The 26,863-nt window shown below is 43.5% G+C and overlaps 11 non-coding genes across 11 annotated transcripts; all 11 read right to left on the reverse strand.

The window, feature by feature from the left end:
• Nucleotides 1-1,035: 1,035 nt before the first annotated feature.
• TRNAK-UUU (transfer RNA lysine (anticodon UUU)) lies at nt 1,036-1,108 on the reverse strand. The gene has a single exon. It is a non-coding gene; the product is annotated as a tRNA-Lys (tRNA).
• Nucleotides 1,109-4,197: 3,089 nt separating this feature from the next.
• On the reverse strand, nt 4,198-4,337 carry LOC141167706 (U4 spliceosomal RNA). Its single transcript, XR_012251499.1, has one exon. It is a non-coding gene; the product is annotated as a U4 spliceosomal RNA (small nuclear RNA).
• Nucleotides 4,338-5,034: 697 nt separating this feature from the next.
• On the reverse strand, nt 5,035-5,107 carry TRNAK-UUU (transfer RNA lysine (anticodon UUU)). Its single transcript has one exon. It is a non-coding gene; the product is annotated as a tRNA-Lys (tRNA).
• Nucleotides 5,108-5,985: 878 nt separating this feature from the next.
• LOC141168036 (U4 spliceosomal RNA) lies at nt 5,986-6,125 on the reverse strand. Its single transcript, XR_012251792.1, has one exon. It is a non-coding gene; the product is annotated as a U4 spliceosomal RNA (small nuclear RNA).
• Nucleotides 6,126-9,846: 3,721 nt separating this feature from the next.
• On the reverse strand, nt 9,847-9,986 carry LOC141167675 (U4 spliceosomal RNA). The gene has a single exon (XR_012251468.1). It is a non-coding gene; the product is annotated as a U4 spliceosomal RNA (small nuclear RNA).
• Nucleotides 9,987-12,331: 2,345 nt separating this feature from the next.
• Nucleotides 12,332-12,404, reverse strand: TRNAK-UUU (transfer RNA lysine (anticodon UUU)). Its single transcript has one exon. It is a non-coding gene; the product is annotated as a tRNA-Lys (tRNA).
• Nucleotides 12,405-18,471: 6,067 nt separating this feature from the next.
• LOC141168522 (U4 spliceosomal RNA) lies at nt 18,472-18,611 on the reverse strand. The gene has a single exon (XR_012252256.1). It is a non-coding gene; the product is annotated as a U4 spliceosomal RNA (small nuclear RNA).
• Nucleotides 18,612-19,299: 688 nt separating this feature from the next.
• TRNAK-UUU (transfer RNA lysine (anticodon UUU)) lies at nt 19,300-19,372 on the reverse strand. Its single transcript has one exon. It is a non-coding gene; the product is annotated as a tRNA-Lys (tRNA).
• A 2,426-nt stretch (nt 19,373-21,798) lies between these two features.
• TRNAK-UUU (transfer RNA lysine (anticodon UUU)) lies at nt 21,799-21,871 on the reverse strand. The gene has a single exon. It is a non-coding gene; the product is annotated as a tRNA-Lys (tRNA).
• Nucleotides 21,872-23,049: 1,178 nt separating this feature from the next.
• TRNAK-UUU (transfer RNA lysine (anticodon UUU)) lies at nt 23,050-23,122 on the reverse strand. The gene has a single exon. It is a non-coding gene; the product is annotated as a tRNA-Lys (tRNA).
• Nucleotides 23,123-26,609: 3,487 nt separating this feature from the next.
• On the reverse strand, nt 26,610-26,749 carry LOC141168061 (U4 spliceosomal RNA). The gene has a single exon (XR_012251816.1). It is a non-coding gene; the product is annotated as a U4 spliceosomal RNA (small nuclear RNA).
• Between the last annotated feature and the right edge of the window lie 114 nt (nt 26,750-26,863).

Here is a 26,863-nt window from a genome sequence, read left to right on the forward strand (position 1 = left end):
ACAACCCAAAAAATAAAAGTTATGGCTCTCAGAATATGATGGCTGAAACAAGATATTTTTATTTAAAGCAGTTTGATTTTTTTTTTTTTACAGTAAAACAACTATATAAAATGTGACATCACGATGATCGCACTGACAAGTAGAAGAAAGTTATCAGGTCATTTTTACAGCAACTTGAACGCCAAAAAATCAAAACTCAAATAACAATGGCGGAATCAAAACTTTTTCATTACTTGGAATTTTTCCCACTATTCAGTATATTTTATGGCAAAATGAATGCTATCATACAACACTAAATCTCGTCCCGCAAGAGATGAGCTCTCATACAGCAACGCGGATGGAGAAATAAAAATGTTGTGGCTTTTAGAAAACAGAGAGAAAAAAAAATAGATTGGCCACTTCTTTCATCGTCAGCCTGCAGACAAGTCAGATCTCCCACCTCCACAAAATAGGAAAGCACATCTATTATAACCACATGATTCAGTCTCAAAAATGCAACTACTAGTTTATAGCAATTTTTCGGAGTTACAAAAAACAGCGCCACCCCTGTGAACAGGTTGTTTGTGGTATTGCAGCTAGGCCCTATTCTCTTCAATAGAGCTGAGCAGTAATACCAGACTTAATCGGGTTTTTGCACCATCCAGAAATTTCTAGACAGTTCTTTATGGGTTTTCAATGTGTCCATAAACCATGTTCTCTGTTTGTGACTTTCGAAAAGTTGTTCAGAAAAAAAATAAAAATCAGGCTGGCGGCTCCGGACACAACTCTGGACTAGTGTGGAACAGACATTTTTTTCTAATCCTTGACAAAAACTGACCAATGTGACTTCTGACTAATTAACGAATCAGCCTCGGGTTATTTATACTTACCCGAAATCTGTATAAAGCCGGGTCTTCCCCAAGGTGATCCAAAAAGGGACGGTGTAATCTGTGGCCTATGGATGCCACAATATGGGAAACTGTGCAGGTGACCTTACATACATATCATGCAGTTGTTTGAAAAAAAATGTCATGAAATTTTATTAAATAACAATTCTGCCCAAACAGGGACTTGAACCCAGGACCCTCAGATTAAAAGTCTGATGCTCTACTGACTGAGCTATCTAGGCTCTGTGGAAAACATAGGAGTGGTATGATTTCAGTGTGGAACTAACAACAACTAACACCTTGTATTATATAAATACATCATTTCTTGCACCTGGGAAGTATGAAGGGATCTATACTGATACCATATATTACATGCACGCTCACTGAAGCCCATAGGATGAATGCCTCCTTGGACCTGCCAGGGTCAGTCACAGAGGTTATGTTCCCTCTGTAAGTGACCTAAGGCTGCACACCATAACTACTGATGTGCACAGCTCCCGCCTGCTTTGTGTGCCCCCTATGACTGATCCTGAGTAGCAGGAAACATCCGATGTTCAAGGGGTCACCTACGCAGTCACACAGTAATACCATTTGGAGCCACAAGGCCGAGCGCCATCTCTGCACAGTTCCCCGTCACTTCCGCTCGGACCATACACATAACATGAGAGCAACAAGAGCCTGTACTATGTGCAAAAAGAGCCTGTACTATGTGCAACAAGAGCCTGTACTATGTGCAACAAGACCAACATAATGGAACGCCAACATGGCAGCAACATAAAGAAAATGCATAATATTTAGTCTGTCTCTTATAAGAAGGTGTGTAGACAGTTTTGTTTAACCATTTTACAATGTAACCGCTGCAGCCAATCACTAGCCATAGCAGTGACCAATGTGATCATAGACTGGCTGCAGTGATCCCACATCTGTACGGCCTAATAGGATGTTCAGTGACTGGCTGTTTATGAAGTATGGAGGCGAGTATTTTTTCAACTTTTTAAAGGGTTTTTCTATTATTAAGTTTTCTATCTCCGTAGGCTCGCCCAGTGAAAATAATAATAAACTGTGTTTTCCTCACCCCCCGATACTTCCGAGCTGCCTGTCTGTCATTGCTTCCCGTCCTGTCAAGAGGCTGCAGCAGTGATGCCACAAATTGTGACCACTACAGCCAATCACTGAGGTCGGCATCAGTCTGGTGATTGGCTGCAGTGGTCACGTTCTGTAGTTGTGATGTCTCGCCAGCAACTTGTCAACAAAGACCAGAGGAAGCGACAGGAAGGCAGCGCTGGATATTAGGAAGTCTGGTGACATAGAGACGTTTATCCTCGGAAACACTTTGAAGATTTCTGTCCTGGACAACCCCTTTAAGGTGATTAGACCGGATCATAGTCAGCTGAAAGGCTCCATGTACATCGAAAGAGACCACGCCTCTCTCCCTGTGGGGTCTGTCCTCTAACTTAGGTTGGGTCTGTGATTCCCCTTCTCCCATCACTTGCGGTTTTGTTTTTTTATCACACACTTTTAGTGTTTTTCTTAATTTATTTATTTTTTCTGTAGAAAAGTCTGTGTGACCCCAGAAAGAAACAGTTGCTATGAAAGTCTTTGGTGTCCATAGCAACCAATCACAGAGCAGCTTTCATTTTACCAGAGCTGTGTAAGAAATGAAATCCGGACCGTGATTGGTTGCTATGGGAAACAAAGACAACCACCGGAGCAAGCTCTGATCGCTGCTGTTCAACCCTCTGACAATGTCTGACAGCGGCATGTAAATGGTCGTGATTTGTCTGCACCCATCTCGACCCCCCAAATTCCCACCCACTCCTGCAATGTGATTGCATGGTGCCGATGGGTTACCATGACAGCCGGGGGTCTAGTGAAGGCCCCTGTCACCGCTATGTTTGTACATACAAGTACAGAAAACTTCACCTAATAAATACTATTCATTGTCCAAAAAAACCAAAGTGCTTTACAAACATGTACTGTATTAGAAATCATGGCTGCTTTCTTCCAAAAACAGCACCACTCCGGTTCACAGGTTGTGTGTGGTATTGCAACTGAGCTCCATTTACTAAAATAAAGCTGAGCAGTAATTCCAGACACGACCCGTCCATAACGGCGGAGCTCCGTCCAGAGGAAAGGTTTATCTAAGACCGGTTTCACAAATCTGCGGTCCACAGTCTGGGTGCGATCCATGATGTACGGAGCGGCTGCGGGTCTCTTATATCAGGCAATCGCAGGGTTAAACCCTGAAGGGACTGAAAAAAAATCAAAGACATTTAAAGAAAAAAATTAAAATTATATATATATTGAATAAATATATTTAAATAAATCGTATTTTCTCAGTTTAAGAAGAAAAAAATAGATATACATATCATATCTATATTTAAATACATATTATATATATATCATTTTATATACATATATTTAAATATATATTATAATATTTAAAGAAAAAAAAAAATTATGTGCATATATATATATAATCTTTAACATTTTTTAGATTTTTCAAAAAATGTTCATATCTAATATTTATAATATTTAAAGAAGAAATAAAAATATATTTATATATACATATATATCCAAAAAAGACAAAGGCAGCAGCACTCCATTGTTCAATATAGGGTGAACTTTTTCAAGCTGGAAAAAGTTTCACATTTTGAACGAAACGTTGCCCTGGCGTGATGGGTCAATAAATCCCCCTATATTGGACTATGGAGCGCTGCCTTTGTCTTTGCTGGACGTCTTGAGGTTTGGTTTTGCCTGTAAGGCGTATTTAGCACCCAACTGTTTTTGTAATAACTTTGCTAGTGCTGCACCTGTATTTTTCTAATTATATATTCATATAAATAAATATAAATATATATATATATATATATATATCTATATATATACACACACATATGTACAGTATATATAGAATTTTTTCATGTATTGTTTTACATTTTCTGATATGTATATATATACACATATACTATCAGTACTATTTTGGGGTCTATATGACTTTCTGATCTCTTATTATTCCATCATATTTTGGGAGGTGACCAAAAAAATCCCAGAGAATTTGCCATTTACACTTTCTTCTGTTTTGGTGTACACCGTATATAATAAATAGTATTTTATATATGTACCAAGCGATAACAAATGTGTTAATTTTTTATTTATTTTTGGAAAAGTGGGTGTTTGATCTTAATACACACAGATATATATATATATAATTCTTCCTGCATGGAACAAGTTCTCATTGGCATAGAAATATACCTGAAATGTTATAATTTCTAGAATATTGATCCTACAGCACATGGCCGATTCAGATCTATCTCAACCACCTATTCAGTCTCCTGGGAGACTGTCAAAAATTGCCATGCTGACTGTATTACAAGCCGTCATGGCGGGGTATTGGGAAAAGTTTTCAACTAGCAATAATCACGCCTCGGATAAACCTCATGGGCTATGATACTGCCACTGCGCAAAGCTGGAGGCCATCTGTGAGGAGCTGCGGCCTCCGGATCTGGGGCTCTGTCTACACTGAGGAGAGACAAAGTCATTAGGGGGCTGTGGGAGCAAAGGATTCTGGGAGTGGATATGCTAATAACACCCCTCTCCTAAGTCTGTAATGGCAGAAAGAAAAGCTCCCCAGGCTGGGGGAGGGGAGGGGGTTCATCCTCCATCTGATCATAGTGTCACCACCTCCTGCTATACAGACTGTCTGCTCCTGCGTCCTGGGGGAACCTTCACTTATGTATTACAGGATTGCATTACCAGGGACTTCCTGATGATGGCGCAAGAAGAGAAGCAATACTGTCATGCAGTGACCATATAATAACAAATAGTGACTTATAACCGCCAAACCATCAGCACATAATAACAGAAAATAGTGATTAAATACCGCCATACCATCACCACATTATAATACTAAATAGTGACTGAATACCGCCATATAGTGCCCTCTATACAGACTGTTCACAAGTTTCTATATTACATTACCAGTGATCGCCTGTTGTTGGCGCCAAAAGTGCAGCTATGGAGAACAAGGTCACCACCCAAAACTAACTGGAATCAAAGAACAGTAACCGTGATATTTTCCTGAACAGTCGCCATCATTCGTCCTTCCCTAGGTCTCTTATATTCTTTAGAAATAGCGTTTATTGGTTTCATCTTTATTAAAAGCTTCTGCCTGAACAGGGACTTGAACCCTGGACCCTCATATTAAAAGTCTGATGCTCTACCGACTGAGCTATCCGGGCTTCTGTACATGATCACTGACACAATGACTTTCTCCTGTATTATCGGCCGTCTGCTCCTCCTTTCTGGTTACAGACTATCACCACTCACCACTATACGTTCTGTCCATTGGTTTCTACGTCCTGGAAGGGAACCGTCTCTTCTGTATTCCAGACCTGTCCAGCAATGCAGAGATGATCCCATAAGAGGCAACGATTGAATTGGAGGGAGGACGTCATCAGGGACTTGTAATGACTTGTGGATGGGACAGGATGATATCAGGGACTTATAATGAATTGGGGAGAATGCTATACAGAGGCTTATAATAAACAGGAGAGTGCGGGAGGACACCACAAGGGACTTATTATGAATTGGGAGTGGTGTAGGATTCCATAAGGGACTTAGAATAAATTGAGTTGTGGGAGGAAGATACTTAGAGGGTCTCATAATGAATTGGGGTTGGTGGAGGACGCTATAAAGGACATATTATGAACTAGGGGTGGAAGAGAACACTATACAGGGACTTATGATGAATTGGGGGGGGGGGGTGGCAAATGCCATATGGGACTTTTAATCAATTGGTGGCTGAGGGATGCTGTTATCAGACACTTATAGATAATAACTAATAGTGACTGTAATACCGCAATACCATGCCCACATAACAAGAAAAAAACAACAACATGACTACATGGAGAAATCTCCGGGGAAGCAGCTGACTAGATAGTAATCCTGTAATTGATCCCGCACGTTTCTTTGCTGATTCTCTTGTCCTCGGGGAAGTGAAATGTTACTTATAATTCTCAGCCCGACACATGTAACATACGGCTCCAATACAACTGTACATAAAATTACTCCAGTTAAACAGCAATAGCTCTTTTTCTACTATTAACCACCTATTCAGTCTCCTGGGAGACTGTCAAAAATTGCCATGCTGACTGTATTACGAGCCCTCATGGCGGGGTATTGGGAAAAGTTTTCAACTAGCAATAATCACGCCTCGGATAAACCTCATGGGCTATGATACTGCCACTGCGCAAAGCTGGAGGCCATCTGTGAGGAGCTGCGGCCTCCGGATCTGGGGCTCTGTCTACACTGAGGAGAGACAAAGTCATTAGGGGGCTGTGGGAGCAAAGGATTCTGGGAGTGGATATGCTAATAAACCCCTCCCTTAAGAGGAATTGGTAGCAGGGAGGATGGAGAACATTTTTCCAGCGATGTTGCTGTGTGGGGCCACATTTCGTTATTATTTGTGCCGAGCTGTAGGAGCTTTTAACGGTACCTTTTTAGGGTACGTATGATGTTACAGTCGCTTTTTATATGCAGGAACCAAAAATTCTATTTTATTATTTTTTTGTTACTGTTTCTTTACATTTTACACTATTTGGTGTAAAATAATTGCGTATTTCCATAGATCTAAGGTTTATGGGCCCAGAAAAATAGTAGTTTTATTTCTAGGTAGTGGAGGGAGATAATGCAACAGATGTCTTAGAGAGAAATTGTAAAATCCATAAAGATATCTCCAGACATGGGACATATCACCCTCACATTGAACATATGGGATTAATTATAACTGGGGAAGTGAGAAAGAGCTGAACATTGAAGTAGGGACTTCCTGCTGTGAGCAGGTAATTACATTAAGGCCACGTCCCCACTATCAGTATTTGGTCAGTATTCGGTCAGTATTTTTTCTCAGGAGTGGGAGACAAAACCAGGAGTGGGTGATAAATGCAGAATTTATGCACTTATTTCTATTATACCTTTTCTCTGATTGTTCCTCACCTGGTTTTGGCTCCTACTCCTGAGAAAAAATACTGACCAAATACTGACTAAATACTGATAGTGGGATCGTGGCCTTAGGGATCTGATGGGAACCAGCCAACAAACTTAGGATTCTTATGCTCAGAGGCAGAGAAGTATAGGGGCTTCCTCTGTTCATGGAATTATCTCAGACACTCAGGAGCCAGTGGTCAGTGATGAATATTGGGGTTGCATCAATCCGATATTTATGGGAGAAATATTTTCAGCGCTGTAGCGAAAGGACAACCATAATGCATTCACTCACATCATGGTAAGGCCATCCGAACCCCTCCATGTTAATATCATTCCGATGGATGATGCTATCTGTGCCATGTTTCATCTCTATAGAAAGGTAAAATCGTGATAGAAAACACAATAATATCTCCCACCTGGGACCTCCAGGGGCAAAGATATGCTGAAAGTTGGAAATCTCATAAACTTCTAAAAGACCTAGCACATCCCATGACAGGCCCCCATATAAGCTCACTGAGGGGAGACATGTGCGGGTAACCTTGATCTAATAAAAAGCAAAGTTTGGGTTTTTGGTATTTGTCAGTTCTGGAAGACACAGTACTCTGTGTTTCTGTCTATTGCTCTAAGGAATACTTTCTTCCACTAAGCTCTGATTCATTTCCATGATTAGGTTTAGTACTTTTCTCTTATTATCCCTTTTATTTTATGTAATTGAATATATACCATATTGTTTTGTTCCCCTTTTGTATCATCTTTGTATATTTTTATAAACACTGCCTACCTTTCTGGATTTATATATTTTATTAACTATATAAAATTTAATATCGCTGTTCCTCTTGCTCTGTAAACCGCAACCCTGAAGCCATACGCTATCTGTAAAGGGTGTCCAATCAGAGGTGGTGGCAGCGAGCAGTGGTTCCCTTTTATTATTGTGGAGCTGGCAGTGACCATACGGGGGGTATATATATATATATGTATATATACATATACATATATTCCATGCGTTGGAATTGGAGGTGCATATACCGTACACTCACTGTGAGTTCCTCAATAACCGGCCTTGTAGTAGAAGCAGCTGTGGCCTCGTCCATCACTCGTCAGTCTATTGTGTAATTGTCCTGACCATAAGAGGCAGCTGAGTTGCATCCCCTGACATCTGGTGGCAGTGATCGAATCTGTATGGTCTCCCAGAGAAATAACAACATGTGTGGTGATAATCACAACTTGAGAATGGGATCGCTAGGAGCACACATATGGCGACAACACAGAATCATGAGCACAAATATGGCGGCATCAGACACAAGAGTACAAAGATGGAGGCCACACAGTATTATCAGGAGTACAAACATGGCGGCACCAGAGCCACCACAAGAGTACAAAGATGGCAGCTGCACTGTATTATCAGGAGTACAAAGATGGCGGCACCAGACACACCACAAGAGTACAAAGATGGCGGCAGCACAGTATTATCAGGAGTACAAACATTGCGGCACCAGAGCTACCAGAAGAGTGCAAAGATGGTGGCACCAGAGCTACCACAAGAGTGCAAATATGGCGGCCGCACAGTATTATCAGGAGTACAACGATGTTGGCACCAGACACACCACAAGAGTACAAAGATGACGGCCGCACAGTATTTTCAGGAGTACAAAGATGGCGGCACCAGACACACCACAAGAGTACAAAGATAGCGGCCGCACAGTATTATCAGGAGTACAAAGATGGCAGCACCAGACACACCCCAAGAGTACAAAGATAGCGGCAGCACAGTATTATCAGGAGTACAAACATTGCGGCACCAGAGCTACTACAAGAGTACAAAGATGGCGGCACCAGAGCTACCACAAGAGTGCAAAGATGGCGGCACCAGAGCTACCACAAGAGTGCAAAGATGGCGGTCGCACAGTATTATCAGGAGTACAAAGATGGCGGCACCAGACACACCACAAGAGTACAAAGATAGCGGCCGCACAGTATTATCAGGAGTACAAAGATGGCGGCATCAGAGCCACCACAAGAGTACAAAGATGGCGGCACCAGAGCTACCACAAGAGTACAAAGATGGCGGCACCAGAGCTACCACAAGAGTGCAAAGATGGCGGCACCAGAGCTACCACAAGAGTGCAAAGATGGCGGCCGCACAGTATTATCAGGAGTACAAAGATGGCAGCACCAGAGCTACCACAAGAGTGCAAAGATGGCGGCCGCACAGTATTATCAGGAGTACAAAGATGGCGGCACCAGAGCTACCACAAGAGTGCAAAGATGGCGGCCGCACAGTATTATCAGGAGTACAAAGATGGCGGCACCAGAGCTACCACAAGAGTGCAAAGATGACGGCACCAGAGCTACCACAAGAGTACAAAGATGGCGGCCACACAGTATTATCAGGAGTACAAAGATGGCGGCCGCACAGTATTATCAGGAGTACAAAGATGGCAGCATCAGAGCCACCACAAGAGTACAAAGATGGCGGCCGCACAGTATTATCAGGAGTACAAAGATGGCGGCACCAGACACACCACAAGAGTACAAAGATAGCGGCCGCACAGTATTATCAGGAGTACAAAGATGGCGGCATCAGAGCCACCACAAGAGTACAAAGATGGCGGCACCAGAGCTACCACAAGAGTACAAAGATGGCGGCACCAGAGCTACCACAAGAGTGCAAAGATGGCGGCACCAGAGCTACCACAAGAGTACAAAGATGACGGCCGCACAGTATTATCAGGAGTACAAAGATGGCGGCACCAGACACACCACAAGAGTACAAAGATGGCAGCCGCACAGTATTATCAGGAGTACAAAGATGGCGGCCGCACAGTATTATAAGGAGTACAAAGACGGCAGCATCAGAGCTACCACAAGAGTACAAAGATGGCCACCACATTGCACAACTGAAAGCACTAACATGACAAACTCCAACCACAAAGCTCACAGATTGCTATTTGCACACCACCCATCCTTAGTCTGCTCTTTACCACCTATTCAGTCTCCTGGGAGACTATCAAAAATTGCCATGCTGACTGTATTTCAAGTCATCATGGCGGGGTACTGGGAAAAGTTTTTAACTAGCAATAATTACGCCTCGGATAAACCTCATGGTCTATGATACTGCCACTGCGCAAAGCTGGAGGCCATCTGTGAGGAGCTGCGGCCTCCGGATCTGGGGCTCTGTCTACACTGAGGAGAGACAAAGTCATTAGGGGGCTGTGGGAGCAAAGGATTCTGGGAGTGGATATGCTATTAACACCCCTCTCCTAAGTCTGTAATGGCAGAAAGAAAAGCTCCCCAGGCTGGGGGAGGGGAGGGGGTTTATGCACTGATATAATACCGTTATACCATGAGCGCAGAATAACACAAAGTAGTGACGAAATACCAACTTACCATGATCTCATAATAATGCCAGATAGTGAGAGAATACTATCTCTGGGCTCGGCCTCTCCGATCATTTATAGACACCCGCATCCTGTGTAATACCAGGTCCATTAGGTGGTCGAAAAGGGATGTTGTAATCTGTGGCCCTATAGAGGCCACAATGTAAGGAACTGTACAGGTGACCTAGTTGTGGCGCCATCAGAGGAGATCACCGCTAGTCCTCCATGCTGAGCCTCCTCCCATAATATTAGGCCTGTTGTGCTGTATATTATATTATATCACCTATATATCATGGAGTCATTTCAACATTTTTTATTCAATTTTATTAAAAGTTTCTGCCTGAAAAGGTACTCGAACCCTGAACTAAAGATTTAGGACTATTTCAGGCTGGACCTAACTCGCTTCCATTAGCCTCTGAGCACTTCCGAAGAGTGAATGCAACCACGGTCTCTTATAAGAAGGTGCATAGACAGGTTTTTTTAAGCCCTTTTACAATGTAACCACTGCAGCCAATCACTAGCCACAGCAGTAACCAATGTGACTGGAGACTGACAGTAGTGATCACACTTCTGTACGGCCAAAATAGGATGTACAGAGATGGGCTGTTTCCTATTTATGGAGGCGAATATTAAGCAATTGCAGGTTTAAGTCCCCTAAGGGGACTGATAAAAGTAAGATCATGCCCATCTGTGCATCCAGAATAGGATGTACAGAGGCTGCCTGTATAGAGGTGAGTATTAAGCAATCGCAGGTCCAAGTCCCCAAAGGGGACTGATAAAAATAAAATCACTCCCCTTTTACAAATATGTAAAAAAATTAGCACATTGGGTATTGCTGGGTTTCTAAATATCTGAACTAATAAAATATTTTTATCCCAAATGCTACAAGCCGAAACCGAAGAAAAAAAAATCTAAATGGCAGAATTGCAGGGGAGGTTGGGGGAGGGGTCATGTCACCTCCCAAAATAAAGTGGAATTAAAACAGATACGAAAGTCATATGGACCCCAAAATGGTACAATATAGACTACACCTCGCCCCGAAAAAAACAAGACCTCGTACAACTCTAACAACCCAAAAAATAAAAGTTATGGCTCTCAGAATATGATGGCTGAAACAAGATATTTTTATTTAAAGCAGTTTGATTTTTTTTTTTACAGTAAAACAACTATATAAAATGTGACATCACGATGATCGCACTGACAAGTAGAAGAAAGTTATCAGGTCATTTTTACAGCAACTTGAACGCCAAAAAATCAAAACTCAAATAACAATGGCGGAATCAAAACTTTTTCATTACTTGGAATTTTTCCCACTATTCAGTATATGTTATGGCAAAATGAATGCTATCATACAACACTAAATCTCGTCCCGCAAGAGATGAGCTCTCATACAGCAACGCGGATGGAGAAATAAAAATGTTGTGGCTTTTAGAAAACAGAGAGAAAAAAAAATAGATTGGCCACTTCTTTCATCGTCAGCCTGCAGATAAGTCAGATCTCCCACCTCCACAAAATAGGAAAGCACATCTATTATAACCACATGATTCAGTCTCAAAAATGCAACTACTAGTTTATAGCAATTTTTCGGAGTTACAAAAAACAGCGCCACCCCTGTGAACAGGTTGTTTGTGGTATTGCAGCTAGGCCCTATTCTCTTCAATAGAGCTGAGCAGTAATACCAGACTTAATCGGGTTTTTGCACCATCCAGAAATTTCTAGACAGTTCTTTATGGGTTTTCAATGTGTCCATAAACCATGTTCTCTGTTTGTGACTTTCGAAAAGTTGTTCAGAAAAAAAATAAAAATCAGGCTGGCGGCTCCGGACACAACTCTGGACTAGTGTGGAACAGACATTTTTTTCTAATCCTTGACAAAAACAGACCAATGTGACTTCTGACTAATTAACGAATCAGCCTCGGGTTATTTATACTTACCCGAAATCTGTATAAAGCCGGGTCTTCCCCAAGGTGATCCAAAAAGGGACGGTGTAATCTGTGGCCTATGGATGCCACAATATGGGAAACTGTGCAGGTGACCTTACATACATATCATGCAGTTGTTTGAAAAAAAATGTCATGAAATTTTATTAAATAACAATTCTGCCCAAATGGGGACTTGAACCCAGGACCCTCAGATTAAAAGTCTGATGCTCTACTGACTGAGCTATCCAGGCTCTGTGGAAAACATAGGAGTGGTATGATTTCAGTGTGGAACTAACAACAACTAACACCTTGTATTATATAAATACATCATTTCTTGCACCTGGGAAGTATGAAGGGATCTATACTGATACCATATATTACATGCACGCTCACTGAAGCCCATAGGATGAATGCCTCCTTGGACCTGCCAGGGTCAGTCACAGAGGTTATGTTCCCTCTGTAAGTGACCTAAGGCTGCACACCATAACTACTGATGTGCACAGCTCCCGCCTGCTTTGTGTGCCCCCTATGACTGATCCTGAGTAGCAGGAAACATCCGATGTTCAAGGGGTCACCTACGCAGTCACACAGTAATACCATTTGGAGCCACAAGGCCGAGCGCCATCTCTGCACAGTTCCCCGTCACTTCCGCTCGGACCATACACATAACATGAGAGCAACAAGAGCCTGTATTATGTGCAAAAAGAAAGAGTCTGTACTATGTGCAACAAGACCAACATAATGGAACGCCAACATGGCAGCAACATAAAGAAAATGAATAATATTTAGTCTGTCTCTTATAAGAAGGTGTGTAGACAGTTTTGTTTAACCATTTTACAATGTAACCGCTGCAGCCAATCACTAGCCATAGCAGTGACCAATGTGATCATAGACTGGCTGCAGTGATCCCACATCTGTACGGCCTAATAGGATGTACAGTGACTGGCTGTTTATGAAGTATGGAGGCGAGTATTTTTTCAACTTTTTAAAGGGTTTTTCTATTATTAAGTTTTCTATCTCCGTAGGCTCGCCCAGTGAAAATAATAATAAACTGTGTTTTCCTCACCCCCCGATACTTCCGAGCTGCCTGTCTGTCATTGCTTCCCGTCCTGTCAAGAGGCTGCAGCAGTGATGCCACAACTTGTGACCACTACAGCCAATCACTGAGGTCGGCATCAGTCTGGTGATTGGCTGCAGTGGTCACGTTCTGTAGTTGTGATGTCTCGCCAGCAACTTGTCAACAAAGACCAGAGGAAGCGACAGGAAGGCAGCGCTGGATATTAGGAAGTCTGGTGACATAGAGACGTTTATCCTCGGAAACACTTTGAAGATTTCTGTCCTGGACAACCCCTTTAAGGTGATTAGACCGGATCATAGTCAGCTGAAAGGCTCCATGTACATCGAAAGAGACCACGCCTCTCTCCCTGTGGGGTCTGTCCTCTAACTTAGGTTGGGTCTGTGATTCCCCTTCCCCCATCACTTGCGGTTTTGTTTTTTTATCACACACTTTTAGTGTTTTTCTTAATTTATTTATTTTTTCTGTAGAAAAGTCTGTGTGACCCCAGAAAGAAACAGTTGCTATGAAAGTCTTTGGTGTCCATAGCAACCAATCACAGAGCAGCTTTCATTTTACCAGAGCTGTGTAAGAAATGAAATCCGGACCGTGATTGGTTGCTATGGGAAACAAAGACAACCACCGGTGCAAGCTCTGATCGCTGCTGTTCAACCCTCTAACAATGTCTGACAGCGGCATGTAAATGGTCGTGATTTGTCTGCACCCATCTCGACCCCCCAAATTCTCACCCACTCCTGCAATGTGATTGCATGGTGCCGATGGGTTACCATGACAGCCGGGGGTCTAGTGAAGGCCCCTGTCACCGCTATGTTTGTACATACAAGTACAGAAAACTTCACCTAATAAATACTATTCATTGTCCAAAAAAAACCAAAGTGCTTTACAAACATGTACTGTATTAGAAATCATGGCTGCTTTCTTCCAAAAACAGCACCGCTCCGGTTCACAGGTTGTGTGTGGTATTGCAACTGAGCTCCATTTACTAAAATAAAGCTGAGCAGTAATTCCAGACACGACCCGTCCATAACGGCGGAGCTCCGTCCAGAGGAAAGGTTTATCTAAGACCGGTTTCACAAATCTGCGGTCCACAGTCTGGGTGCGATCCATGATGTACGGAGCGGCTGCGGGTCTCTTATATCAGGCAATCGCAGGGTTAAACCCCGAAGGGACTGAAAAAAAATCAAAGACATTTAAAGAAAAAAATTAAAATTATATACCGTATATTCCGGCGTATAAGACGACCCCCCCTACTTTCCTGTTAAAATATAGAGTTTAGGATATATTCACCGTATAGGACTACCCCTTTTCCAACGCATACCAAACACCGGTAAAAATGAAAAAAAAAACAGATTTGAATTTAACATGGTCCTTTTTTAATTTAAATTCTTATGACATGCAGGTATATAGCAGGAAAACTGTCACTCATAAACATAAGGCATACAACAACAACATTACTATCATCCATTTTCATCAGCGGCATACACCGGTACCCGACAATTTACAACAGAAAGAATAGAGCTTCACACATAGATTAGATAGATAGAAATATGTCAGTCACATATATATGAAGTACAGTGACAGTGTTGCTTACTGTACTTGTCATTTAGTGTAAAGGATTTATTTAAAAAAATAATAGTGTTTTCATGCACCGTCTCTTTAAAAAAGCCGGCCGGCAATTCAGCATCTGTACCCGACAATTTAGAATAGAAGGAATAGAGAATCATACATAGATTAGATAGATAGAAACATGTCAGTCACATATATATGAAGTACAGTGACAGTGTTGATTACTGTACTTGTCATTTAGTGTTAAAATAAAGGATTTATTTAAAAAAAAATTGGCGTGGGGTTCCCCTTAATTTTAGTCTCTAGCGGAGGTTAAGCAGATGGCTGGGGCAGATGTTTGAAGCCTGGGAAGGGGGTAATACCCACGGAGCTTCCCAGTCTACTAATATCAGCCCCCAGATGAATACCTAGCCTTTACTAGCTATTAAAATGGGGGACCCCCCCAAAAAAAATGACGTGGGGTCCCCCCTATTTTAATAGCTAGCAAAGGCTAGGCAGACAGCTGGGGGCTGATATTAATAGCCCAGGAAGGGTGCCATGAATATTGGCCCCCTCCCAGGCTAGAAACACCAGCCGTCAGCCGCCCCAGAAATGGCGCATCCATAGGATGCGCCAATTCTGGCACTTAGCCTCGCTCTTCCCACTGCCCTGTAGCGGTGGCAGGGGGTAATAGGGCTGGGGTTCATGTCAGCGCCAGCTGCCATGAAGCCCAGGTTAGTAATGATGGGCGTCTATAAGACACCCCCATTGCTAACCTACAAAGTGTTAAAAAGAAAAAACACACACTACACCAAGAAAAAAATAATTTATTTGAAATAAACCACACCATTTTATTTAATTCTTAGTTTACTAAAAAAAAAATAGTTACCTGTCCACGTTCCTGCGCTGATCTCCCATGCACAGCTGTCACATCTGGAGATGGTGACAGCTGTGCATGGCTGCTGTAAGCTCACGCTGCCGGGAACACGTCCGCTCCCGGCAGCGGGAGCCACTGACTGAGGTCACCGGAGTGCATTCAGTCAGCGCAGCTCCGGAGACCTCCTTTACGGCACTGCTGTACCGTGGGAATTTCTCACGATACAGCAGGGCCGTAAAGCAGCTAACTGGAGCAGCGCTGCCTGAACTCCGGCGAACCCGCTTATGCAATGACGGGGCTGCTTTACGGCCCCGTCATTCTAGCGGCGGCGGTTCAGAGCGGTCACATTCTATGTGGCTGCTCTAAACTGGAGATCATCGTGGGACACTCGTGAACTACTACGGAGGGGTAAGGATAAGGTTGTGGTTTATTATTTTATATTTTATTACAGGAGATCGATGGCTTCGGGGAATTAGGTGTCTAGGTGAGTATAGGTGTAGTTTTTTATTTTTTACTTTATTTTAGGTGGCGATCGGCGGGGACAGGTAATGTATGAACTAATTTATTGTAGGTAACCACTGGCCACCAATGACATGTATTTAACATTTATTGGGGACACAGTAGGGCAATTTATATAGCAGGATCAGGCTGATGGGAACAACTGCTCCCATCGAGCTGATCCTGCTGGCAGGAATGGACGGGGGACAGACATAGGCCGATGGGAGTAGTAGTGTCACATCGGCCTATGTCTGCCTGCACGCACACACCCGCACACATCGCACAGACACCGCGCACACCCGCAGACATCGCACAGACACCGCACACATCGCACAGACACCGCACACACCCCCAGACATCGCACAGACACCGCGCACACCCGCACACACTCGCAGACATCTCACAGACACCGCACACACCCGCAGACATCGCACAGACACCCCACACACACTCGCAGACACACGCACAGACACCCGCACACACCAATCATGACGGGTCTGGGAGGTGAGGCTGACCTGTGAGACCGTGGGAAAGTTCATGTGAGTTCATGCAATGCAGTGAAGCATGAACTCACATGAACCCTCTGAGGGCACCGCGGCGACTTCAAATGAACAGCTGATCGGCATCACCTGATACCTCAGCTGTTCATTTGAAATAACCGGCGGGAAAGCGCAGCACAGAACGGGAAAGCCGGCGGTGAAGTCTTTTCACTGCCGGCTTCCCCGCCCGGGTCCTTCGCTCCCCGCTCCTTGGTGCTGCGCTCCCCGCCCGGTCCTAACTTACGATCGGGATGGGAGGTGGCGAGGGGAGCGGAGGATCGGGGTGGGAGGCTGCGGGGAAGCAGTATGGGGCTGTGTGATTGTTTAAAACTTCCCAGCTCCGGACACAGCGCAGCGCTTCTGTGACAAGTGAAAGCTGTCGGCACAGAAGCCCTGCGCTGTGTCCGGAGCTGGGAAGACACTGCGATGTGTCAGAAAAGTTCGCTAGGTTCTGTCTGTCTCCGCTGCTGGGTACGCTGCGCTGTGTCCCAGGCCTGAGAAGACACAGCGCAGCGATGTGTCAGTTTCAGCACAGAAGCGCTGACTGTCTGGACCTACCGCCGCCGTATTTTAACTCCCTCCACCTTATATTAACTCCCACATGGCAGAGATACGGCCACGGCAGCTTATTAACACCCCCAGAGTATCCCCGCATGTCAATTTCTGAAAGTTCAAAAACATTACCGGCGTATAAGACGACCCCAGACTAGACAGAAGATTTTTCAGTCTTCAAAAGTCGTCTTATACGCCGGAATATACGGTATATATTGAATAAATATATTTAAATAAATCGTATTTTCTCAGTTTAAGAAGAAAAAAATAGATATACATATCATATCTATATTTAAATACATATTATATATATATCATTTTATATACATATATTTAAATATATATTATAATATTTAAAGAAAAAATAAAAATTATGTGCATATATATATATAATCTTTAACATTTTTTAGATTTTTCAAAAAATGTTCATATCTAATATTTATAATATTTAAAGAAGAAATAAAAATATATTTATATATACATATATATCCAAAAAAGACAAAGGCAGCAGCACTCCATTGTTCAATATAGGGTGAACTTTTTCAAGCTGGAAAAAGTTTCACATTTTGAACGAAACGTTGCCCTGACGTGATGGGTCAATAAATCCCCCTATATTGGACTATGGAGCGCTGCCTTTGTCTTTGCTGGACGTCTTGAGGTTTGGTTTTGCCTGTAAGGCGTATTTAGCACCCAACTGTTTTTGTAATAACTTTGCTAGTGCTGCACCTGTATTTTTCTAATTATATATTCATATAAATAAATATAAATATATATATATATATATATATAAACACATATGTACAGTATATATAGAATTTTTTCATGTATTGTTTTACATTTTCTGATATGTATATATATATACACATATACTATCAGTACTATTTTGGGGTCTATATGACTTTTTTATCTCTTATTATTCCATCATATTTTGGGAGGTGACCAAAAAAATCCCAGAGAATTTGCCATTTACACTTTCTTCTGTTTTGGTGCACGCCGTATATAATAAATAGTATTTTATATATGTACCAAGCGATACCAAATGTGTTAATTTTTTATTTATTTTTGGAAAAGTGGGTGTTTGATCTTTATACACACAGATATATATATATATAATTCTTCCTGCATGGAACAAGTTCTCATTGGCATAGAAATATACCTGAAATGTTATAATTTCTAGAATATTGATCCTACAGCACATGGCCGATTCAGATCTATTTCAACCACCTATTCAGTCTCCTGGGAGACAGTCAAAAATTGCCATGCTGACTGTATTACGAGCCATCATGGCGGGGTATTGGGAAAAGTTTTCAACTAGCAATAATCACGCCTCGGATAAACCTCATGGGCTATGATACTGCCACTGCGCAAAGCTGGAGGCCATCTGTGAGGAGCTGCGGCCTCCGGATCTGGGGCTCTGTCTACACTGAGGAGAGACAAAGTCATTAGGGGGCTGTGGGAGCAAAGGATTCTGGGAGTGGATATGCTAATAACACCCCTCCCCTAAGACTGTAATGGAAGAAAGAAAAGCCTCCCAGGCTGGGGGAGGGGAGAGGGTTCATCCTCCATCTGATCATAGTGTCACCACCTCCTGCTATACAGACTGTCTGCTCCTGCGTCCTGGGGGAACCTTCACTTATGTATTACAGGATTGCATTACCAGGAACTTCCTGATGATGGCGCAAGAAGAGAAGCAATACTGTCATGCTGTGACCATATAATAACAAATAGTGACTTATAACCGTCAAACCATCAGCACATAATAACAGAAAATAGTGATTAAATACCGCCATACCATCACCACATTATAATACTAAATAGTGACTGAATACCGCCAAATAGTGCCCTCTATACAGACTGTTCACAAGTTCCTATATTACATTACCAGTGATCGCCTGTTGTTGGCGCCAAAAGTGCAGCTAAGGAGAACAAAACTAACTGGAATCAAAGATATTACAGTAACCGTGATATTTTCTTGAACAGTCGCCATCATTTGTTCTTCCCTAGGTCTATTATATCCTTTAGAAATAGCGTTTATTGGTTTCATCTTTATTAAAAGCTTCCGCCTGAACAGGGACTTGAACCCTGGACCCTCAAATTAAAAGTCTGATGCTCTAGCGACTGAGCTATCCGGGCTTCTGTACGTGATCATTGACACAATGACTTTCTCCTGTATTATCGGCCGTCTGCTCCTCCTTTCTTGTTACAGACTATCACCACTCACCACTATACGTTCTGTCCATTGGTTTCTACGTCCTGGAAGGGAACCGTCTCTTCTGTATTCCAGACCTGTCCAGCAATGCAGAGATGATCCCATAAGACTTAACGATTGAATTGGGGAGAGGACGTCATCAGGGACTTGTAATGACTTGTGGATGGGACAGGATGATATCAGGGACTTATAATAAACTGGAGAGTGAGGTCGGACGCTATCAGGGACTTGTAATGACTTGGGGGTAGGGGAGGATGATATTAGAGACTTATAATAAACTGGAGAGTGAGGACGGACGCTAGTGTAGCACCCAGAGGGTTCGGTCGCTACAGAGGTATTGCATCTCACCCAGATGTGCGATATCTCACTCTCAGGTAAGGATGGAGTATGGCTCAGGACCCTGACACCTGCATGCATTACACCAAATTTCCGGGGGACAGGGCGACAATGCTCCCACGGGAGAGCACAATTGTCCCTGATCCCTGGCAGGAGTGGGAAGGGGTCACCTAGGAAAGGGGGAACCCTGTGGTGTGTGGGTGGAGAGTGCAGATCCTGGGTGCATTGAGTAGGAGTATAAAGAGGGGAGCCATCTTAGGAAGTGTGTTCAGTCAGAGGGGAGCACTGACAGAGAAGGGCTCTGTGGAGCTCTGCTCCAGGAGGCGAGCCTAGCCTGAGAGGCCCAAGACTGAGAAGAGAAAGAGCAGAGAGGAGAGGGAGCAGGAAAGGCTCCAGGAGAAGGAGGGATCCCAGGGGTACGGGCCATGCAGCAAGCCGGCCGTACGCCCGCCGCTACCTGGAGGTAGGGGGGTCAAGCCAAGACAGGGAACCGGTTCCCTTAACTAGTGGAGGCAGAAACCACACTCAGCTAGTCACCGGAGGCTGTGGCATTGCATGTGTCACAGCCCCTCACAGTCCACGCTAGGAAGGGACCACATAGGGTCCAGGGGACGGAACACACGTCGCCCGCCAAGACCCGAGGCAGCTGGACAGAAGCGGTGTAAGGTGTGAAGCACGAAGAGCCAGAGAAAGGACACATGAACGGGGTCCTGATAAGTACTCCAAAGATATCTGGGAGTCGGCCGAGCCCCTCACTTGGCGAACACAGTACGACGCGGGAGATTATGACCGGCCATAATAATCTGGATTAATAACTATGAGTAAAGACCCTGGACTGCACTGCAAAGACTCTGAGTAGTTTCTGCTGCGCCCTTGCACCACAACTCTCATCATCCACTCACGCTGCCCTGAGGCAATACTCTTCCTGTGGGGAGTCACACCATCTAGCTGCACACCTCATCAGCCTCAGCAGCCTGCCCAGCAGCGGCGGTTCCTCCTAACCGCAATCCACAGGTGGCGTAGTCAGACATTTAATAATCATAAAAAACACATTAATACACTGCCACTGGTTTGACCACCCTGAGCCACGGGACTGGGTCACCGCCACGGTGACTACAACCCCCAGCATCCACTAAAAGGCCCAGTTCTGGGTTCCCCACACGGCCCAGGGGGCGCGTCACTATCAGGGACTTATATTGAATTGGGAGAAAAAGGAGGAGGACGTCACCATGGACTTTTAATGAATTAGTTGGTTAGAGAAGATGCTATACAGGGACTTATAATGAATTGACATTGGGGAGGATACCCAAACGGACTTATAACGGATTGGGGTCTGGGAGTGGACACTATCAGGGATATATTATGAACTAGGGGTGGAAGAGGACACTATACAGGGAGCTGTAATCAATTGTGGGTGGGAAAGGCTGCTATCAGAGGCTTATAATGATTTGGGGGATGGGGAGGGACTTATAGTGATAAGAACTAAAAATAGTGACTGAAAACCACCATACTATAAACACATAATTGTAAATTCCCCCCAAAATTAAATTTGGGGGGAGGGGGGGATTCTAATTCCTCTTACTGTGGCTTTGCTTTTAATTTTGATTACGGTTATACCAGGAACACATGATTAAACCAATACTCACCTAAAACCGCCATCCCGTGACCACATTATATTGTCAAATAGTGACTGATTACTTCCATACCAAGACCATATAATAACACCAAATAGGGACTGAATACCGCCATATAGTCCCTCTATACAGACTGTCCACAAGTTCCTACTACGTGGAATATGTAAGGAGCCCTCACTTATGTTCTAGTACATTACATTACCAGTGATTGCCTGTTGTTGGCGACAAGAGAGCAGCTAAGGAGAACATGGTCACCACCCAAGACTGTCCAAAATCAAAAGAATTCTGCTAACCATGATTTTTTCCTGAATTGTCTCCATCATTAGTCCTTCTCTAGGTCTCTTATATCCTTATGAAATAACCTCTTTGTTAAAAGCTTCTGACTGAACAGGGACTTGAACCCTGGACCCTCAGATTAAAAGTCTGATGCTCTACCGACTGAGCTATCCGGGCTTCTGTACATGATCACTGACACAATGACTTTCTCCTGTATTATCGGCTGTCTGCTCCTCCTTTCTGGTTACAGACTATCACCACTCATCACTATACGTTCTGTCCATTGGTTTCTACGTCCTGGAAGGGAACCGTCTCTTCTGTATTCCAGACCTGTCCAGCAATGCAGAGATGATCCCATAAGAGGCAACGATTGAATTGGAGGGAGGACGTCATCAGGGACTTGTAATGACTTGTGGATGGGACAGGATGATATCAGGGACTTATAATAAACTGGAGAGTGAGGACGGACGCTATCAGGGACTTATATTGAATTGGGATAAAAAGGAGGAGGACGTCATCATGGACTTTTAATGAATTAGTTGGTTAGAGAAGATGCTATACAGGGACTTATAATGAATTGTGGGACAGGGGAGCACACTATTAGGGACTTATAATGAATTGACATTGGGGAGGATACCCAAAGGGACTTATAACGGATTGGGGTCTGGGAGTGGACACTATCAGGGATATATTATGAACTAGGGGTGGAAGAGGACACTATACAGGGAGCTGTAATCAATTGTGGGTGGGAGAGGCTGCTATCAGCGGCTTATAATGATTTGGGGGATAGGCAGGGACTTATAGTGGTAAGAACTAAAAATAGTGACTGAAAACCACCATACTATAAACACATAATTGTAAATTCCCCCCAAAATTAAATTGGTGGAGGGGGATTCTAATTCCTCTTACTGTGGCTTTGCTTTTAATTTTGATTACGTTTATACCAGGAACACATAATTAAACCAATACTCACCTAAAACCGCCATCCCGTGACCACATTATATTGTCAAATAGTGACTTGATTACTTCCATACCAAGACCACATAATAACACCAAATAGGGACTGGATACCGCCATATAGTCCCTCTATACAGACTGTCCACATGTTTCTACTACGTGGAATATGTAACGAGCCCTCACTTATGTTCTAGTACATTACATTACCAGTGATTGCCTGTTATTGGCGCCAAGAGAGCAGCTAAGGAGAACATGGTCACCACTTAAGACTGTCCAAAATCAAAAGAATTCTGCTAACATTGATATTTTCCTGAATAGTCTCCATCATTTGTCCTTCTCTAGGTCTCTTATATCCTTATGAAATGACATTTATTGTTTTCCTCTTTGTTAAAGGCTTCTGCCCAAACAGGGACTTGAACCCTGGACCCTCAGATTAAAAGTCTGATGCTCTACCGACTGAGCTATCCGGGCTTCTGTACATGATCACTGACACAATGATTTTCTGCTGCAGCTGTCGGCCGTCTGCTCCTCCTTTCTGGTTACATAGTATCACACACACACTTTCTCCTACAACTATCTGCTTTCTGCTTTTCTTTCCAGTTACACAGTATCACCACCTGTGCACACATTCTGACACAATGACTTTCTTCTGAATTATCGGCCATCTGCTCCTCTTTTCGGGTTACACACTATCACCACTTCCAACTATTCATACTGTCCATTGGTTTCCACGTGCTGAAAAAAAAATTCACTTCTGTATTCCAGACATGTCCAGCAATGCAGAGATGATCTCATAAGACATAACATTTGAATTGGGGAGAGGACATCATCAGGGACTTATAATGACTTGGGCGGTGGGAGAGGATGATATCAGGGACTGGACAAAGTCCAAAGTTAAAGGCGTGGACAATATGAAAATCACAGCTGAAACCAGATTAAAAAAAAAAAGAGACGACGTTGACTCAATCTTTACATTGTGTATCTGTGTGTGCCATACTAAGCATGGAGAACAGAAAAAAGGAGACGAGAACTGTCTGAGGACTTGAGGATCAAAATTGTTGAAAAATATCAACAATTTCACGGTTACAAGTCCATCTTCAGAGATCTTGATGTTCCTTTGTCCACGGTGCACAACATAATCAAGAAGTTTACAACCCATAGCACTGTAGCTAATCTCCCTGGACGTGTACGGCAGAGAAAAATTGTTGAAAGGTTGCAACGCAGGATAGTCCTGGCAAAAGGAGCCCCAGTCAGGTTCCAAAGAAATTCAAGCTGTCCTGCAAGCTGAGGGTGTATCAGTGTCAGCGCGAGCTATCCACCGACATTTGAATGAAATGAACCGCTATGGTGGGAGATCCAGGAGGACTCCCCTGCTGACCTAGAGACATAAAAAAGCTAGACCAAATAGTACGCGAGTAAGACAAAATCCTTCTGGGAAAGCATTTTATGGATGATACCAAGATAGAGCTTTTTGGTAAAGCACATAATTCTACTGTTTACCAAAAACAGAATGAGACGTACAAAGAAATCAACACAGTACTTAGAGTCAAATATGGTGGAGGTTCAAAGATGTTTTGGGGTTGTTTTGCTGCCTCTGGAACTGGGTGATTTATTGTGTGCAAGGTATTATGGAATCTGAGGATTTTGGGTCACAATGTATTGCCCGGTGTCAGAAAGCCGGGATTGCATCCTAGGTCATGGGTCTTCCAGCAGGACAATGATCCCAAACATACTTCAAGAAGCCCCCAGAAATGGATGGAAACAAAGCGTTGGAGAGTTCTGAAGTGGTCAGTAATGAGTCCGGATCTAGATCCCATTGATCACCTGTGGAGAGATCTTACAATTGCTGTTGGGAGAAGACGCCTTCACATATGAGAGACCTGGAGCAATTTGCAAAAGAAGAGTCCAAGATTCCAGGTGAGAGGTGTAAGAAGCTGATGGTTATAGGAACCGACTTGTCAGGAATATTATAAAATATTGATATCAGTGACAGCTTAACAGAATATTAGCCCTTCTCCCATGCCCTCTGCTGTAGTGTTTGTCCAGAGATGACAATCATACAGTGTCTAATGCAAATTATCACCACTTGTCAGCACCGAGCTGTCCCATTTTCCTTCTGCCAGCACAAAGCCCGAATTAACGCAGGGCTGATAAATAGTTATTCACACACGGCCAGGGAAGAAGTGTGAAAACTTCGTTAGGGAACCAAGCCTCTTGTCTCTGAGAGAGCAGGGGGTAATTACTATGCGGGCTTGCGCTAATTTACATGTAACTGTTGAAGACCAGTTCCCCAGCTTCAAAGGGGAATTTGCAGACATGATGACTCCGATATTAGATATGAAATAATATGAGTTCTATAGGTCCGACAATAACGGGACCCATATGTGGAGTAAGCAAATCAGCCCTGGAATATGCAGGTATTTTTCCACGGCCGTAACCAACATCGGGGGGCCGTAGTGCAAGAACCCCGGAATAGCAGACTGCAGCGATGTGATGTGTAATATCAAAAGAAAGATAAAATCATGAGGGAAAATATGGCGTAGTTTGCGAGCTTCTGCGATTAACGAGTGATGAGTTATCGCAAAAGTCAGCATTTCTAATAAAAATCTACAGGCTGAAGACCGGCCCACATGATGTCACCGCAAGGGGCGTGTGGCCAGATCTCTCCTTAGGTATAAAGTAATCTATGGGCAAGACAGAAGTACTCATTGCTGGGGGGAATACGAATTATACGCAAAGGGTCCTGTTCAATAACAGCAATCTGGAGAACCCCCCCTCCCACTATATTGAATCGTCTCCGCGATCGTGTAGTGTAAGTAATTTTCACTCTTTACCCTGTTTATTTTATGTAACTGTTTATGTATTTTAATGTCCCCTTTGTAACATCCTTGTATATATTTTTCCTAAACACTGCCTCCCTTTTGGATTAAATATAAAATTTAATAGTTCTGTTTCTTTTGTTCTGTAATCGTTCTCCTCCCCGAAGCCATAAACGCTACCGGGTTGGTTCCTGACCCGATACAAGTCCATTAATACCGGGCTGTATCAAACCAGAACTGGTGGCAGCATACCATCTGGGGGATTTGAGGAAGGCTGGCAGTGACGGTCGGAGGTGTGGATATATATTACTGGCGCAGCCAGGGAAATATATATATACCGCCCTCACTGCAGAGGGCCTCAAATACCCAGTGGGCTACAGGACGGCCTCTCCGGCGACCACTCGCTCTAGGTGCAGTACCTTGACTGACCTGAGAGGCGAGGGGGCGCCAGAGAGTTGTGCCTGTATTGTGGCATCACGGATTGGTGACGTGCAAGGGACAACACACCCCAGTGTCTTCCCCCGCTGGTGGCAGCTTCCTGGCACTACTTACTCTAGGTGCAGTACCTTGACTGACCTGAGAGGCATGGGGGCGCCAGAGAGCTGCACTCACCGGCCGGCAAGTTTTCCTGACACGACTGATTGCTGATTTTTATTCCAAAGGGTGAAACCAAATATTAAGTTGAGGGTGCCAACAATTTTGTCCGACCCATTATTGGGGTTTTGTGTAAAATTATGTCCAATTTGCCTTTTCTTCTCTGTTTTTTTTTGTGTTGTTCCAACACTCACAAAGGAAACAAACACGTGTAGAACAAAACACGGGGAATTATAATGTTCTGAGAAATACTGCAGCTTCTGGAACAATTTCAAGGGTGCTGACACTCTAGCCATACCATGACTACATGATAACACAAAAATATATAACATGACTATATGGAGAAATCTCCGGGGAAGCAGCTGACTAGATAGTAATCCTGTAATTGATCCCGCACGTTTCTTTGCTGATTCTCTTGTCCTCAGGGAAGTGAAATGTTACTTATAATTCTCAGCCCGACACATGTAACATACGGCTCCAATACAACTGTATACACGTAATTATCTCCAATAAAAGAAGTGCTTAATACTAACACCATTATTCAGTCTCCTGGGAGACTGTCAAAAATTGCCATGCTGACTGTATTACGAGCCCTCATGGCGGGGTATTGGGAAAAGTTTTCAACTAGCAATAATCACGCCTCGGATAAACCTCATGGGCTATGATACTGCCACTGCACAAAGCTGGAGGCCATCTGTGAGGAGCTGCGGCCTCCGGATCTGGGGCTCTGTCTACACTGAGGAGAGACAAAGTCATTAGGGGGCTGTGGGAGCAAAGGATTCTGGGAGTGGATATGCTA

Source organism: Phyllobates terribilis, unplaced genomic scaffold (assembly GCF_046119375.1).
Source record: "Phyllobates terribilis strain yellow unplaced genomic scaffold, ASM4611937v1 Scaffold_11__3_contigs__length_659146591, whole genome shotgun sequence".
Taxonomy (NCBI): Eukaryota; Metazoa; Chordata; class Amphibia; order Anura; family Dendrobatidae; genus Phyllobates; species Phyllobates terribilis.